Below are 13,870 nucleotides of genomic sequence, written 5' to 3'. Positions count from 1 at the left end.
GCGATCGGCTGCAGCGGGCCCGGTGGCCGCGGGGCGGAGCCCGAGGACCGGAGACGCGCGTGCGCGGGGCCTCGGCCGCGGGGTGGGAGCGAGCGCGCCGCGTCCTCTGTCTTCTCTGCCCGGAGCTGCGCTGGCGCCCCGCTTCCCATTGACCTGCACTGCCGGGCTCGGGACGCGTCCTCAGACCCGGTGGCCCGCCGCGGGGAGCCCTCCTGGGACGCGGGACGGGAGGGCGCAGGGAGCCCGGGCTCCGGGGCGGGACCGAGGGGGCCGGAGTCATCTGCACACACCAAGGCGGGTCCCCTCCCCTGCACGGGCACCCGGGACCCTGCCCCCCCCCCCCCCACACCCAGTCTGCAGAGACAGCAGGCCCCGGGCACCCCTATCCTGGATGGCCTCCCCCAACACAGCATCCTCTGCCACTAGCCGCCTCCATCTCAGTGGGTTTGCGATGTTTCGGGGGATAAGTATCTGGAAAAAGGTGTCTTGGCTGAGCGGAGGATGGAGAAGGGGAGGCACGGGACGGAAGAGCCACAAGGGGTGAGAACAAGAGGCTGGAGGCAGGGATATCTGAAGGCAGAATAATTTAGGGCCGCGTGTCTGGAGAGGTGGTGACTAAGTTCTTTTCCTAGGTTGTCAGTTTCTCCTTGTATTTCTTTAAAACAGCATAGCACACGGGGGTGGGAGGGAGGGGAGGGTGGGTGATGGGTATTGAGGAGGGCACCTTTTGGGATGAGCACTGGGTGTTGTATGGAAACCAATTTGACAATAAACTTCATATATTGGGGGAAAAAAAACAACATAGCACAAGTTTTTTGTTTGTTTGTTTTTCCCCTCCTCGTCCCTGTTAAAATTAATGCATGTTCATTGTTGGACAGTTAGAAAGTAAAAAAGAGTAAAGCAAAAATACAAATGGCTCACAATCCATATCCCAGGGACTGACTTTCTTTCTTTCTTTCTTTCTTTCTTTCTTTCTTTCTTTCTACTTTTTAAATTTTATTTTTAAGTAATCTTACGCCTAACATAGGGCTAGAACTCCCAACCCGGAGATCAAGAGTCAAAAACTCCACTGACTGAGCCTCCCAGATGCCCCCAGGGACTATCTTTCAAAGATTAACATTTTTTTCCATAAATGTTACATGATCACACCGTATGTGGTTTTGCACCCTACATCAGGATCACATTCCCACATCCTTCAAAAACATGATTTTTAAAGTATGTGGAATATTCCATTGGAAAATAAGAGGCTTAGACTTATAACCTTTAAAATATAATATAGCAATGAAAGTCCTTGAACCTTTGTCATCTGATTTTTTAGGCTAAATTACTGAAAACGGAATTATTAAGATCTAATGCAGTGGGTTTCAAGCCTGGCTGAACATTCCATTGCTCTGAGAACAGGTTTTACAAAGACCATGGCCAGAGTGGGGCCAGTTGTCACATGTTCTCCTGACTGAGCCAGCCAGGTGCCCCTGGGCCTTGCTATTTCCAAAATGTTCCTCAGGGCACTGGGCAGCTCAGTCGGTTAAGCGTCTGACTTTGGCTCAAGTCATGATCTCAGGGTTCTTGAGTCCGAGCCCCGCATCTGACAGCTCAGAGCCTGAAGCCTGCTTTGGGTTCTGTGTCTCCCTCTCTCTCTCTGCCCCTACCCTGCTTGCATTGTCTCTCTCTCAAAATAAATAAACTTAAAAAAATGTACGTGATGGGAAAACGGCATATCAGGCAAACAACAGTGCCCCCCACCCTTTATACAAATAAACAAATAAAAGAATACATACTCATTATAAAACAAATCAATAGTACATACAAAACAATATAACAAGCAATATAATAGTATAGTATAATACAGTGCACCCCGAAAGCGATAGATTCAGGCAGCTGAAAAACTGAGCCCATTACTGTTGAAACGAGACCACAATTTCAACCATTATCAGAATTGCATTTTGAACACTGGGTTTTGTGAGAAGGAGTGAAGGTGGACCACAAAGGTTTTGGGGAGAGCACCAAAAAAAAAAAAAAAAAAAAAAAAAAAAAAGCTGTACTACTTCTGGCAAAAGCTAACACTCGCTTGGCTGGTGCTATAAACTGAATGTTTATGTTCCTTCTCACCAAAATCCATATGTTGAAACCCAATCCCCAGTGTGATGGTATTAGGAAGTGGGGAGGGGTTAGCCCCTGGCTGGTTCAGTCAGCAGAGCGTGTGATTCTTTTTTTTTTTTTTTTTTCAACGTTTTTTATTTATTTTTGGGACAGAGAGAGACAGAGCATGAACGGGGGAGGGGCAGAGAGAGAGGGAGACACAGAATCGGAAACAGGCTCCAGGCTTCGAGCCGTCAGCCCAGAGCCTGACGCGGGGCTCGAACTCACGGACCGTGAGATCGTGACCTGGCTGAAGTCGGACGCTTAACCGACTGCGCCATCCAGGCGCCCCAGGATAAGACTGTCTTTAGCAAATTTTATTTATTTATAAGTTTTATTTCTATTTATTTTTCTTTAGTTCTTTTTTTTTTTTTTCAACGTTTTTTTTTTTTTTTTTTTTTTAATTTATTTTTGGGACAGAGAGAGACAGAGCATGAACGGGGGAGGGGCAGAGAGAGAGGAGACACAGAATCGGAAACAGGCTCCAGGCTCCGAGCCATCAGCCCAGAGCCCGACGCGGGGCTCGAACTCACGGACCGCGAGATCGTGACCTGGCTGAAGTCGGACGCTCAACCGACTGCGCCACCCAGGCGCCCCTGGAGCGTGTGATTCTTGATCTCAGAGTGCTGAGATGGGGCTCCACTTTGGGTGTAGAGATTACTCAAAAAAAAAGAAGGAGGAGGAGGAGGAGAAGGAGAAGGAGAGGAAGAGGAAGAGAGAGGAAGAAGAAGGGCCTTTGAGAGGTAATTAGGTGATAAGGGTGGAGTCCTCATAAATAGGATTCGTGCCCTTAGAAAAGAAACCTCAGGGGCGCTTGGGTGACTCAGTTGGTTAAGCGTCTGACTTTGGCTCAGGTCATGATCTCACGGTTCCTAATTTCGAGCTCCAAGTCGGGCTCTGTGCTGACAGTGTGGAGCCTGCTTGGGATTCTCTCTCCCTCTCTCTCTGCCACTCCCATGACTTGCACTCTCTCTGTCTCTCTCAAAATAATCAAATAAACTTAAAAAAAATGCTGCGATAAATATATGTTCCTCATTTGTGCTTTTATATGGGTAGTTTCAAGATCGGGGTGCCAGAGTCAAAGGGTACTTCTCTCCATGAGTGAGTGAAAGGCAGGGGTGAAGCCTCAAAGCCTGAGGGACCTAGTGGGAATGAGTGCTGCTGGGGACAGCAGCAGAGCTCTCCTTTGTCACCCCTCAACCCCCACCCTGCTCCCCAACCCCCCGCCTTGGAGAAAATCAAGCCTCTTCCCTATTGCCTGTCTTACCCTAGTCAGGCCCAGAAGTTTTAGTAACACTGACAATTAGTACATTTGCTGCAATTAAAGTAACATTCATAACGTTTTAGCGCTTCTGTAGAATATAAAATTTTACATCACTATGACCCCAGCAAGGAAAAATGAATGCACTAAATGGAAAGAAATTACCTAAAAGGCAGCGTTTATCATGGTCTTTGGTGGCAGGAACATGAATGGTCATCTTCTCTTCTATGCATCTCCACATTTTTCCATATATTAAGAGAATCAGGTTATGTTTTAAACCATGGAATAAATGAAAAGTTGTAGGCAACTTTTTTTTTAATTTTTTAACGTTTATTTATTTTTGAGACAGAGAGAGACAGAGCATGAACAGGGGAGGGGCAGAGAGAGAGGGAGACACAGAATCTGAAACAGGCTCCGGGCTCTGAGCTGTCAGCACAGAGCCTGACGCGGGGCTCGAACTCACGGACTGTGAGATCATGACCTGAGCCGAAGTCGGACACTTAACTGACCAAGCCACCCAGGCGCCCCTGTAGGCAACTTTATAATGGAGACTTTGAGCTGTTACCAACAGAAGCCACAGGTCAATGTTGGCATCACTAAGAATGGGACAGTCTGACATAATGTGCCTTGTGGGGACATGTGATGTGAAGTACTTAGCACCACCACTCAGCACCACCGAAATATCCTTATCCAATAGAAAAGTTAAACATTAATCGTCTTTTTTCTTTAAGTTTATTTATTTTGAGAGAAAGAGAGAGAGCAAGCAGGGGAGGGGTAAAGAGCCAGACGTGGGTCTCAGACTCATGAAATGAGAGATCATGACCTGACCCGAAATCAAGATTCCCACCCTTAACCTATAGAGCCACCCAGGTAACCCGCTCATCAAGCCTTTAGATCTAATTTCATGTTCACAGGAAATACAGAAGATAAGGGACAAGTTCAGTACCATCACAAAGTCACAAACAGACAAATCTAGAATATGGGACATTGTATAGGAAAACCAGCCTGATGTCTTTAACAAGATAATAGTATGAAGAAGCGTGAGAGCAAGGAATACTCTCGATTAAAAGTGTGTGGACTTAGGGTGCCTGGCTGGCTCAGTTGATGGAGCATGAGACTTGATCTCAGGGTCATGAGTTCAAGCCCTACATTGGGTGTAGGGCTTAAATAAATAAACTTAAAAAAAAAAAGACTATTTATCACCGCCAAAAAATTAATTTAAAAAATAAATACATAAAATAAAAGTGTGTGGACTTGACCAGACCCAGATTCAAATGGGCCAACTGCAAAAAGACATTTTTGGAAAATTTGGAAAATCAGGAAAGAAATGGACTAGGTGTTAGATGGTTAGGTGATATCAAAACATTATTATTATTATTATTATTATTATTATTATTATTATTTTAGACATCATAATGGCACTGCAGTTTTGAAAAAAAGTCCAGATGTTAGAAATGTAGGGTTGAAAGATGCAAGTTCTGGAGTTTAAAACAATAATAACAGGGGGGCGTCTCGGTGGCTCAGTTTATTGAGTGTCTGACTTTGGCTCAGGTCATGATCTTGCATCCGTGAGACAGAGAGAGACAGAGCACGAACGGGGGAGGAGCAGAGAGAGAGGGAGACACAGAATCGGAAGCAGGCTCCAGGCTCCGAGCCGTCAGCCCAGAGCCCGACGGGGGGCTCGAACTCACGAACCGCGAGATCGTGACCTGAGCTGAAGTCAGACGCTTAACCAACTGAGCCACCCAGGCGCCCCTATATGGTCTGTTTTATATTTGCACAAGGAAAACATTTTATTTTTAAAGGTTTTTGTTTTTTTTTTTTTAAGTAGGCTCCATGCCTAACGCGGGGCTCAAACTCACAACCCGAGATCAAGAGTCACACACCCCACCCACTGACCCAGCTGGGCGCCCCTATACGTTAAAAATTTGTGCGGGGCGCCTGGGTGGCGCAGTCGGTTAAGCGTCCGACTTCAGCCAGGTCACGATCTCGCGGTCCGTGAGTTCGAGCCCCGCGTCAGGCTCTGGGCTGATGGCTCGGAGCCTGGAGCCTGCTTCCGATTCTGTGTCTCCCTCTCTCTCTGCCCCTCCCCCGTTCATGCTCTGTCTCTCTCTGTCCCAAAAATAAAAAAAATTAAAAAAAAAAACGTTAAAAAAAAAATAAAAAATTTGTGCAACAGGTGGTTACATCGTGCAGGTCACAAATAGCTGGCGGGTCTCCTGGGATAAAATTTCCAGGAACACCGTCCTACGTGATGCAAAAATTGCTTATTTTCAAGTTGCTCAGATGAAAGTGCTCAAATGGTTAGTTCCAGTGGTGAAAACAAGAAGCATGATACCAAAGGAACAATTTGGATCAAATAGTTTCATAAAACAGGAGAGCGACAAAGCAGTATTTCTAAATGTCTGTAATACCTTGCCTTATTCTGTGTAGTGTCTTGCCTTGCAATAAAAAAGTGTAGTGAACCTAGCAATAGAAATTATGAAGCTACTTTAAAAATGTATATGGAGGGGCGCCTGGGTGGCTCGGTTGGTTGAGCGTATGACTCTTTTTTTTTTTTTTCAACATTTTTTATTTATTTTGGGGACAGAGAGAGACAGAGCATGAACGGGGGAGGGGCAGAGAGAGAGGGAGACACAGAATCGGAAACAGGCTCCAGGCTCCGAGCCATCAGCCCAGAGCCCGACGCGGGGCTCGAACCCACGGACCGCGAGATCGTGACCTGGCTGAAGTCGGATGCTTAACCGACTGCGCCACCCAGGCGCCCCGAGTGTATGACTCTTGATTGCAGCTCAGATCGTGATCCCAGGGTTGTGGAATCCAGCCCAAAGTTGGGCTCCGCACTGGGCTTGAAGCCTGCTTGAGAGTCTCTCTTTCCCTCTGCCCCTGTTCTTTTCCCCTGTTTGCTCTCACTCTCTCAAATAAAATGAAAAAAAAATTTTAATGCGTATGGAATGGTTTTGAGGTAAAGACTACAGATTGAATATATGCACATATTTTTCTCCTTGCCAAAGCACTGCTAAAGGAAATGAAATGGATTTATTTTCGCAATATTTGGTTGAAGTGTAATTATCATACAAATTTACTCTTTTTAGATACAGTTCTGTTTTTTTTTAAGTTTATTTTTAAATTTATTTTGAGAGAGATAGAGAGTGAGGGGAGGAAGGGGCAGAGAGAGAGGGAAGAATCCCAAGCAGGCTCTGTGCTGTCAGCACAGAACCCCATGCGAGGCTCAAACTCGCAAACCTTAAGATCATGACCTGAGCTGAAATCAAGTCAGACGCTTAACCGACTGAGCCACCCAGGTGCCCTGCAGTTCTATTATTTTTGACAAATGCATACAGTTGTGAAACCACCACCACAGTCACCTCCCAGAATTCTCTGTGTGTTTATGTTGTCAGTTTCCCCCCAGCTCCCAACAGCCACTGATCTGTTTTATGTCCCTATAGTTTTGCCCAATAGTTATCCCGAATGTCATATAAATGGAATCATACAATATATAGCCTCTTGAGCCTGGCTTCTTTCATTTAACCATAATGCGTTTGAGATTCATGCGATTGCATATATCTACAGTCGATTTCTTTTTGTTGCTGGGAAGTTTTCCCTTGTATGGGTGTGTCATAATTTGTTTATTCACCAGCTGAAGAGCATTTGGGTTATTTCCAGTTCTTGGCAATTGTGGGTGAAGCCACCATAGACATCCTTTTACAGATATTTGTGTGAACTTAAACTTTCTCTTCACTTGGATAAATACTGAGGGGTGGAATTGCTGAACCTTACACTAGGTGGGTGTGTGCTTAGCTTTACAAAAAATTGTTAAGTATATGTTTAATCTTATTAGAAACTGCCAAACTGTGGTTTTTAGCTATTTTATTTATTTGTTTTTGTTTATTTTTGAGAGAGTGCAAGCAGGGGAGGGGCAGAGAGAGGGGGACAGAGGATCCAAAGTGGGCTTTTGCGCTGAGAGCAGCCAGCCCGATCTGGGGCTTGAACTCATGAACCACGAGATCATGACCTGAGCCATAGTGGGATGCTCAACCAACTAAGCCACCCAGGTGCCCCTGTTTTTAGCTATTTTAATAGACATGTTAGTGGTATCTCATTGTGGCTTTTTAAATTTGCATTTCTCTAAAGAGTAATGATCTGCGAATTTTTTCATGTGTTTGTTATCATGAATACATCTCCCTTACGGAAGCACCTGTTCTTGGCCCTTTTATTATTAGGCTGTTTGTTTTCTTATTATTGAGTTTGGAGACTTATTTACATATTCTAGGTCCAAAGCCTTTATCAGATACATGTTTTGCAAATATTATCTCTCAGCCTATGGCTTATCCTTTTTTTCTCTTAACAGTGTTATCTGAGCAGCGTAGGTTTTTAGTTTTGATGAAATCCAGTTTTATCAATTTTTTTCCTCTTATGGATCATGCTTTTGGTGTGGTGTTAAGAAGATTTCTGCCTAACCTAAAATCAAAAATATTGTCTCCTGTGTTTTCTAGAAGTTTTATAGTTTTACACTTAGGTCTATGATCCGTTATGAGCTAATCTTTATAGTAAGTCTCTTTAGAGAGATTAAAAATAAGGAAAAAATAGATTTTACTGTCACTTTCATTTTTACCATCACCACCACACTTGATTTCTTTAGGTGGAGCCAAGTTTCTGTTTATCACATCCAAAGGGACATTTACAGACATTAAAAGACAAGCATGGTGATTGAGATAGGACACAGGATCCACAAAATTTTGGAAGCTGGAAACAAATGGTGAGTGATAACTGACCTGAAGAAGCTGCCTGTGAACCTAGTAGTGGAAAAAGCCTAGGGCAACCCTGAGTTTTACATGGTTCCCTCTGGTATGGAAGGTGCCAGATACGTCTGGAAATGGGGGAGAAGGTAAGGTTGGGAAAAAAAGGGGGGGGGAGGAAGGAGGGTTATTTAAGAGCCTGTTTAAGAAACAGGTTTGTCCTCAGACTCTTCCCATTCAACACAGCTGAGCAACCTTCTTTTCCAATTCCCCAAAGAAAACTGGGGGTTTATCTGATGGAGAGGTTAGAATACATGGTCTCTGAGCCACAAGATGTCAGGTGTAGCTAAGGGCAGGACCACTGTTCAACAACCAGGAGGATAAGGGATATTTACATAAGTTAAATTTTAAGACCACCTTCCCAAACCTCTTCCACTTAGTGCCCAAACTCCGGCCATGACGCTTCAGCCCCATGGGCGAGAGGTCAAGGGGTCCTTCTTAGAGAGTCCAACTAGCTCATGAGGAAAGATGCACAAAAGATCCAGCCTGACTTCTACACGAGTCCACTGGAGATAAGCCCACTCATGAACTCAGCTATTCCAATACGTTTTTAGTGCCCCATTCTCAAACATAAGCAGAAAGGGTCACTCGCTCTCTGCCCCCCTGGTAACAAGGCTTTCCCAAGCGATAGCCCATCGCCAAATGTGGATTTTGAGCATTTCAGGTTGGAGCGGACCACAAGCTTTCAGAAGAGATCTCTTCAGCAAAGATAAAATAGATTCATATCAAAGCACAGCAGCACAAAACGCAAATACTAGTGATCCAGAAAAGACCCTACAAGCTTCCCACGAGAGAGAGAGAAAAGTTCACGTATGAAAGATCAAAAACCAGAAAGGTTTAGACCTCTCAGGAGCAACACTGGAAATTGGAAGACCGTGAACCATAACTTCTCTGAGGGAAAGTTATTTCTTAGAATTTTGTAGCCAGGAAAACTAGTAGTTTTGTGTGAACCAAATGAAAAAATTCAAGATGTGCAAATCCTGAAAACACTTACCTGCCACACAGCCCTTCTCAGGAAGCTACTGGAACATAGCCTCTACCAAAATGAGGACAGAAGCCAAGAAAGAAAAGACACAGGACACAGGAATCCAATTCAAGAGAGACGCCAAAGGACTCCCCAGGGTGAGAGTGGGCTGCAGGTGTGGATAGCTCCCCCACTCCCTGGCTGGCTCAGCCCGCAGAGGATGTGATTCTTGATGTTGAGGTTGTGAGTTCGAACCCCACATTGGGTGTGGAGATTACTTTTTAAAAATTGTTCAGAAAAGGAGTATTCATAGCGTTCTATGAGTTTCAGTTGTGAATAGGGTTTTACATGGTCCCCCTAATGTAAACATGGAATATTGATCTAGCGTATTATATTTCCAGCCATACTTAAGATCTAATTCTATTGCAAATGTGTGGGGAAGTGAGCATGTTCATGAGACAGGGATGGGAGGTTATAAATCCTTATCATCCATGCTGGGAAGTAGATAATGTCTCCAAATTGAAAAATGAATAAGCAGCTATATAAACATGTTATTTTGAGCCAAAAAAAGATCAAAGGGGGTTGCCTCTGAAGAACAAATAAAGGGGGCTGTGGGACGCTAACACTTTTCATAACAAGCCTTCTGGAATAGTTTAGCTCTTTAAACTACTGTGTGATAAAAGTTAGAAAGGAGAGCTAAATTTTAAAAATTAAATGGTGGAGATTTGTGTTTATTGACCAGGAAGCATTTCTATGATTTACTCGAGTAAGAAAAGCAAATTTCATAAGTAATGTCAATTGTATGATCCAATATTCATTATTATAAAGTGAAAAGAAAAAATCATGACTCTGGGTATATATTTTTATGTTTCTAGAAGCATAACGAATGGTATGCAAGGGTACATACTAAACTCTAAACAGTGGTTGTGTCAGTGGGATGGAAGAGAGGGAAATTATTATGATGCCTTTTGCATTGTTTGACATGTTATTATGAACAGATACACATATTACTTTTGTAACAAAAAATGTTAATGGCATCTTTGCAACTTGACAATGTGATTCTAAATGTTACTGGTATTCTTTTTTTTAAATTTTTTTTTCAACGTTTTTTATTTATTTTTGGGACAGAGAGAGACACAGCATGAAAGGGGGATGGGGCAGAGAGAGAGGGAGACACAGAATCGGAAGCAGGCTCCAGGCTCCGAGCCATCAGCCCAGAGCCTGACGCGGGGCTCGAACTCACGGACCGCGAGATTGTGACCTGGCTGAAGTCGGACGCTTAACCGACTGCGCCACCCAGGCGCCCCTTGGTATTCTTTTTTAAAAAAAAATTTTTTTAACGTTTATTTATTTTTGAGACAGAGAGCATGAACGGGGGAGGGGCAGAGAGAGAGGGAGACACAGAATTGGAAGCAGGCTCCAGGCTCTGAACCATCAGCCCAGAGCCTGACGCGGGGCTCGAACTCACGGACCGTGAGATCATGACCTGAGCTGAAGTTGGACGCTTAACCGACTGAGCCACCCAGGCGCCCCATAAATGTTACTGGTATTCTTAAAGAATAAGCACACGAGGGGCGCCTGGGTGGCGTAGTCGGTTAAGCGTCCGACTTCAGCCAGGTCACGATCTCTCGGTCCGTGAGTTCGAGCCCCGCATCAGGCTCTGGGCTGATGGCTCGGAGCCTGGAGCCTGTTTCCGATTCTGTGTCTCCCTCTCTCTCTGCCCCTCCCCTATTCATGCTCTGTCTCTCTCTGTCCCAAAAATAAATAAAAAACGTTGGAAAAAAAAAAAAAGAATAAGCACACGAGACCATATAAGAAAAAGAATTGAAAAATACTTTTTATTTTTTAATTTTTTTAAATGTTTATTTTTGAGAGACAGAGACAGAGCATGAGCAGGGGAAGGGAAGAGAGAGAGGGAGACACAGAATCCAAAGCAGGCTCTAGGTTGTCAGCACAGAGCCCGACCCGGGACTCGAACTCACAAACCGTGAGATCATGACCTGAGCGGAAGTCGGATGCCTAACCGACTGAGTCACTGAGGCGCCCCTGAAAAATACTTAAAAAAAATTTTTTTTAAGTTTATTTATTTAAAAAATATATTTAATCTTTCTTTATTTTTGAGAGACAAAGACAGAGTGCGAGCAGGGGAGGAACAGAGAGAGAGGGAGACACAGAATTCGAAGCAGGCTCCAGGCTTTAAGCTGTCAGCACAGAGCCTGATGCGGGGCTTGAACTCACAAACTGTGAGATCATGACCCGAGCCAAAATCAAGAGTTGGGTGGTTAACTGAGCCATCCAGGTGCCCCTGAAAAATAGTTTTTTGCCCCCAACAAATGTTTAATTCCCAGGTCTTCTGTGTGTGATGTTATCTTGCACCCTGTTTCGGTCTTTCGCTGCGGTTTAACAAACTACCCGAAACTAAGTGGCTTGAAACAACTATGGCTCGTGGCTCATGGTTCTGTATTCTTGGCAGGCTCAGTGGGCGGTTCTGTCGGTCTTGCTGGTGGCCCATATAGCTGCATTCAGCTGGCAGGTCAGCTGAGGTGGGGTCAGCCGGGACAGTCAAGCTTCTCTCTCTCCGTGTAGTCTAAGGGCCTGTGTGTTCCGTCTCTCTACTTCATCTGGCCAGCAGGGTACCTGGACTTCTTAAATGGTGATTCAGAGCTGCCAAGAGCACAAACACAGAACATAAGATTTAAACCCGGATCTGGCACACTTCTGCCTCCATGCACCAACTGAAGCAGGTCATAGGCCAGCCCAGGGCCAACGTGAGAGGGGACCACCAAGGACACGGACATCAGGAGGCGTGGGTCGTTGGGACCTGCCCACGTGTCTCACTGCCGGTCATCCTAATTGAACTAATTGTACTCCTTCACATGTCTCATGTTTGCTCAGTTAACTCTCAGGACGTTAGAGCTTCCACTGGCAGGACGGTGCGCCGCCAGAAGGGATGAGCTGGGAGTTCGTCTTCTGCGTGCGAGGACATCTAGATCCTTCCTTCCCAGTCATGGGGCCCACCCTCTGTGAAAACATTTCTGCGAGTGTCACTCACGCCTGCTGCTCAGCATCAGTGACTGAGGGGGAAGCCAGGCACCGCTCCCTGCTCCAGAGGCAGCCACCCTGACTCATGCTCCAGAACAGTCTTCTACAGAAATGTGTGCTGTGATTTTCTTCCTCGGGAAGGCCGTTCTTGACTGATCTCCGTATTATAGGAATTCTTCGGCATTTCTGTTTTTGCATAGTATGAAGCCGGTACCCCACCTTTCCTGTCGGTCTGTGGGGTTTGGTGTGAAAGAAGGAGCAGAAGCGTGCTTAATCTACCATGCCGGTGCAAATCCAACGCACAGATTTGCCATAACATATGTGATCAGTTTCCTCCACAAAGCCCTGGCTACAGGGACCCCTGGGGCAGTCTGTTTCTCAGCCACATCTGGCCCAGCCTTGAATCCTGATCCCTCCTCCCACTCTCCCTCAGGAGCGACAGAGATGTCTAAGAGGATGGTGATACTGACCAGAATATAAACTCTGGGGTGCCAGGGGCGCCTGCGTGGCTCATTCGGTTGGGCATGAGGTCGGAGGGCATAAGACTTCGACTCAGGTCGGGGCGCCTGGGTGGCGCAGTCGGTTAAGCGTCCGACTTCAGCCAGGTCACGATCTGGCGGTCCGTGAGTTCCAGCTCCGTGTCAGGCTCTGGGCTGATGGCTCGGAGCCTGGAGCCTGTTTCCGATTCTGTGTCTCCCTCTCTCTCTGCCCCTCCCCCGTTCATGCTCTGTCTCTCTCTGTCCCAAAAATAAATAAAAAACGTTGAAAAAAAAATTAAAAAAAAAAAAAAAGACTTCGACTCAGGTCATGATCTTGCAGTTCGGGAGTTCGAGCCCCACGTCGGGTTCTGTGCTGACAGCTCAGAGTCTGGAGCCTGCTTGGGATTCTGTGTCTCTCTCTCTCCCTGTCCCACTCCTGCTCGTGCTCTGTCTCTCTCTCTCAGAAATAAATAAGCATTTAAAAAAACAATTTTTTTTTTTTTAAACTCTGGGGTGCCCAACAAGCAGTAAGTGCGCTTTAGGAGACACAAGACTGAAGATCTTCGAAGCCTGGCCAGTGCTCCGTTCTGCTGCCCAGCACGCCTCCCCACCAGGCTCCCATTCCCGCTGGTGGTCAGGCAGGGGTACCCAACCCCGGCTTCAACACAGTGCGCTCCACGGAGAAAACACAACATCCTTCCTCCCAATATCCTAGTTTGTCCTCTCCCTAGTTAAGGAGCCTCGGGCCGCGGGAGCTCCGGCCCCACCCACCTCACACGCACCGGGAAACCTGGCAAAAAGGGGCCAGAAGGTCCTCGAGGCCAGGAAGTCCAGGCTGACAAAGTTGAAGGTCCGGAGGGCGGAAAGGGGCCCGCGCCCCCAGGCATCGCCTTCAGCGCGCGCTCCCGCACCGACCCCGGGAGCGGGGGCGGACTGGCGGGTGGCCGGGGAGCGAGCTGACCACCGGCTTCTCGGGAGCCCGGGGACCGGAGCCGCGCCGCCCAGCCCGGCGATCGGCTGCAGCGGGCCCGGTGGCCGCGGGGCGGAGCCCGAGGACCGGAGACGCGCGTGCGCGGGGCCTCGGCCGCGGGGTGGGAGCCCGCGCGCCGCGTCCTCGGTCGCCTCTGCCCCGAGCTGCGCTGCCGGGCTCGGGACGCGTCCCCAGATCCCGTGGCGCCGCCGCGGG

The 13,870-nt window shown here is 46.7% G+C and overlaps 1 long non-coding RNA gene across 1 annotated transcript; it reads right to left on the bottom strand.

The window, feature by feature from the left end:
• Positions 1–10,975: 10,975 nt before the first annotated feature.
• On the bottom strand, positions 10,976–13,655 carry LOC131497323 (uncharacterized). Its single transcript, XR_009254895.1, has 2 exons — positions 13,467–13,655; positions 10,976–11,827 (listed from the first exon to the last, which is right to left on the bottom strand). It is a non-coding gene; the product is annotated as an uncharacterized LOC131497323 (long non-coding RNA).
• Positions 13,656–13,870: the final 215 nt, after the last annotated feature.

This window comes from Neofelis nebulosa, chromosome 16, assembly GCF_028018385.1.
Source record: "Neofelis nebulosa isolate mNeoNeb1 chromosome 16, mNeoNeb1.pri, whole genome shotgun sequence".
NCBI classification, from domain to species: domain Eukaryota; kingdom Metazoa; phylum Chordata; class Mammalia; order Carnivora; family Felidae; genus Neofelis; species Neofelis nebulosa.
The sequence above is the reverse complement of the archived record's forward strand: the minus strand, read 5'-3'. Positions and strand labels throughout refer to the sequence as shown.